Here is a 4,129-nt window from a genome sequence, read left to right on the forward strand (position 1 = left end):
TATCCCTTAAGTCAATTTTATCTTTCAAACCATTAATTATATGACTTAATTTTAATTGAGGAGTCAATGTTACTTGGCAATTAATAGTTTCCCTAAATACATTACCCATTTTTATTCACCACGATGAAACATGGGGCAGATAAATTATTTATCTACTTCCCTTTTTAGTTATCTACAATTTAGTACATCCAGAAATTTGAAGTTCGTTACAATATTTGCTGTACATCCTATCTATGATTTGAGGTTGATACCCTCTTTTATATACGTTAATTCTAACATCAAATCCTCGTCATATGACGAAACATTAATAACCCTATAAACAAAAGACGAAAATGCGGACATGTCTTGTGACCATGGATGACACGATCTCACATTAGGCGCCATGGCAACTGAGAATGGTTTCCTGTATACAGAAGTAGACAGAAACCCCTCTCTCTCTTTTTACAGAAACATCTAAAAAGTTTAAACAACCCTCCTCTTCAACTTCTGAAGCGAATTGTACATTAGAGCTGATCGAATTCAGATGCTTCTGGAACTCAATTAATGTGTCATTAACAAAGAAAATTTAGAGGTGCTGTGCCCAGCGACTTGACCAGTATGTCTTCATATGGAATAACACAAATACCCGTTTTGTTTTACAGCTAAATGAGGTATGTAGTGGGTATAACTGAAAGCCTCAACTTAGTGAACCCATATCCTGCAACCTCCCTCCTCTCCAGTGGTACAGCAATATGTCTGCGGACTTGTACTGCTAGAAACCAGGTTTCGATACTCGTGGGGGCAGAGCACAGATACCCCCTTGTGTAGCTTTGTGCTTTATAACAAACAACAACAACTACATATCCTGTAGGCCTCGTTTCCAGAGATCTTCCTTAATTATATTATGTTTGTGCTGGGGTATGATTTGTTTCAGGTATAATTTTGGATGGTTCTGGTGCCCAAGATGATCCATATTCCTTTGTTTTTCAATGTAAATAAATAAGAGGGAATTCCCCGTCCTGAAAATTCTATATTCACGATCTAAACACATAGTTGTGTCGGAAAGGGCTGTTACATACTCGGGTTTCTATCACATCACACTACATACGAACGCCAAACAGTGTCAAAATGTAGTTCTGATACATTCCGTTTCACCATGAATGGACATTGGCTGTGGGTTGTCATATGACTTTTTAGTTGGCATATTCATAATAATGTTAATATAACGTACTCAGCCCTGTAGTATTGACCAACAGAGAAATATATTCTTTCTTCGTCCATTCGTTTTGGATTTGCCCCCCCCCCCGTGGCACAGCGGTATGTCTTACAACGCTAGAATCCGGGTTTCGATACCCGTGGTGGGCAGAGCACAGATAGCCCATTGTGTAGCCTTGTGCTTAATTACAAACAATCATCCTGGATTCAGTGACAAATACCAGAATATTCATACATAAAAACTGATTTTATTATAAATTTACATAAAACATGGCTTCTTTCATCTACAAAAATCAAGTAACTTTACACTAACGAGGTTGACACTTCAATAATCAAAGTAAAAGAAAGAAAAAAAATGACCACGAGAAAAAAAAAGTAAACGGTTTATTTTCATAGCGTTAAATAATCACCAAATTGTTAACTTAATGCAAATATATGTCGATTCATTAAACTTAATTTGTACCAGATTTCCTACTAAATTTCTGGATGTGACCAGCAATATAACGCTAATCCAACTATAGAACTTACTATCACGAACTCGCCTTCTACAAACTTAACAACTGATAGACTGCTTACTGAATTTGCGGACTCTGTCTTCAGTGAAAACAGCAAAGTTACCTTTTCAAACACCAATATTTTTCGTCATGTAAAAAAAATTTTATTTTCTACAAAGTTGCGACGCCAGCGCCGTAATCAAGACAGATTTGTTTCACCAAATTTTTCACAATAACTTGTAACACGAGTCAACAACATAAAAGGCAGTTAAAAACAAACATGGAACACGCTCCAACTACAGTTTAAATACTAACTACCTTATTAGGAGAAGTTTATACATACTTTCATTGAAGCTGGAACACCGCTACATTGAGACCTGACGTGAGATTTCGCTTGTAGTTTGTTCCTAAACTGTCCATTTGTAATTTTTATTAGACTGACATATAGGAAATAAAGCAGTTGATATTTCTCTTTGTTCAACGGACCCGTTTTACCTCCCTTTTATGTAATATCAGTCTCATTGTTAAGATAAAGCCTTGCCTTTGCATGGCTTTTGAACTCCGGTTTCAAGTAATGATGCGGATGCCAATCGGTTTCAAGTAATGACGTAGATGCCAACCGGTTTCAAATAAAGACGTGGATGAGAATAATGACACATTCTCCCTGGACGGAACGCCAGTCCATCACAGGTTAACCCCCAGCTAACAAGTGGTGTCCATCACGCAGCTGGGTCGACTGGACCAATTCGGTTTCAAGTATCTTAATAAAGGATACAACAGCATTACGTGGGCCAGTTTCCAACTCACAACCATCCGACTGCGAATTCAAAGCCACGATGAGCCATTGAATGATATTTAATTATATTACTGATCGATAAAAAGAACACAGATAAAAACATCAAAGCAAAATCAATCGGAATTCAATATCTTTCTTTACAAATAACCTTTCCCCTGCGTCACAGTAAGTTAGTGTTCTATTCTGTTAAAAAGTGGGTTTAAACTTAAGCCTTTTCATCAAAATATTGAATTAATTCAAACTCAAAACTTTGAAACTAGCAAACCAGTAACTGTTATTTTTATCAGATATTAATTTCACTATAAAAATAAAGCATCTGTTGAGAGTTTTTTTTTGTTATTTTTTAAAATTTAATTTGGAATTACGAGTGCTAAATATATTTACGAATGATAACGACTGTGATTTTACCAAAGTTTAAGATAATATAAACTGCTAATTGACAGGAGATGTTCGCATGATGCGTAAAAATATTTAAGAGAGAGAAAACCTAAAAAAAACACCAGGTTGCGATTGTTATACATTGTGTTACGTGATAAATATAATGATCAGCACGTGCGTGAACCGTTACTTCATTGTATCATCTAAGTGTTAATAGAGAAACGAAGACCATGAGTGTACGCCATCATGTTTTTTTACAAGGTCTTTGTTGTTTTCATCCCAAAAGACGTGTCTTTAAGATTGGAAGTTAAAGTTCCATCGAGCAAGAGCTGCCCTTAGCACTGTCGTAGCTGGAGCTTCTTTGGAACACTTGACGTCCACTAAGTGTACTGGGGGTTCCAGGTGTGCCAGGCCCTCCCATTCCGATGTGTCGTCCAAGGGGACCATCCGGCCGCACGTTCAGCTCCCCGCGCATGAACCTCTCGAGCTTATCAACGCAGGCATCTTGGTAGTCGTGAATCCATCTTCAAAATTGAAATCAGTATTAATAGCAGCCTATTCAGTAACTGTCTAAACGAAGTTACAGACATTCTGTTTTACGTATATGTTTTTCCATTTGTGTATACAAAGGCACCAGAAAGTGTTATCGCAGTGATTCTACAACAGATAATAATGCTAATAGATGACACGTTTGTCGTCCCCCAGCGGGTCAGCGATAAGTCTAATGAATCACGACGCTAAAATCCTTGGTTCGATTCCCAACTCCCCAGTGGAAAGAGCTCAGATAACCCAAATTGTAGCTTTCGCTACAAGAAATAAACATGTCTGCCTCGTTGAAAGTGGCTCCCTCTGTATCATTTTCAGTTGAACACTTTTGACGGATATTATTATTATTTCATTAAAGTATTTCAATATCTATAAAATTCCTTAGTTTTGACTTGCATATAGTTATTCAATAACCATTCGTAATAAGCAAGTTTCAGGAAATCGTACTTGATAAAATACACATACATATATATATATACGTAATTACTACCAGCATACCCTTATGACTCGTTTAAGTCTACAAGAACGTTTCGGCCTGGCATGGCCTGATGGTTAGAGCACTCGACTCACAGTCTGCGGTTTCGAATCCCGTCACCTCACCGAACATGCTCGCCCTTTCAGTGGTATGAGGGCGTTACATGTCATAATTTGTAACTATGATTCTCTTAAGGTAGCCAAATGCTTCGTCATCTAATTAGTGACGCGCATGAATGGATTAACG

At 37.4% G+C, this 4,129-nt stretch overlaps 1 pseudogene; it reads right to left on the minus strand.

Annotated features, from left to right (window-relative positions):
* Positions 1-2,838: 2,838 nt before the first annotated feature.
* The window catches only part of LOC106470551, a 52,590-nt pseudogene continuing 51,299 nt past the window's right edge, over positions 2,839-4,129 (minus strand).

The sequence above is a fragment of the Limulus polyphemus genome, unplaced genomic scaffold (assembly GCF_000517525.1).
Source record: "Limulus polyphemus unplaced genomic scaffold, Limulus_polyphemus-2.1.2 Scaffold4080, whole genome shotgun sequence".
Taxonomy (NCBI): Eukaryota; Metazoa; Arthropoda; class Merostomata; order Xiphosura; family Limulidae; genus Limulus; species Limulus polyphemus.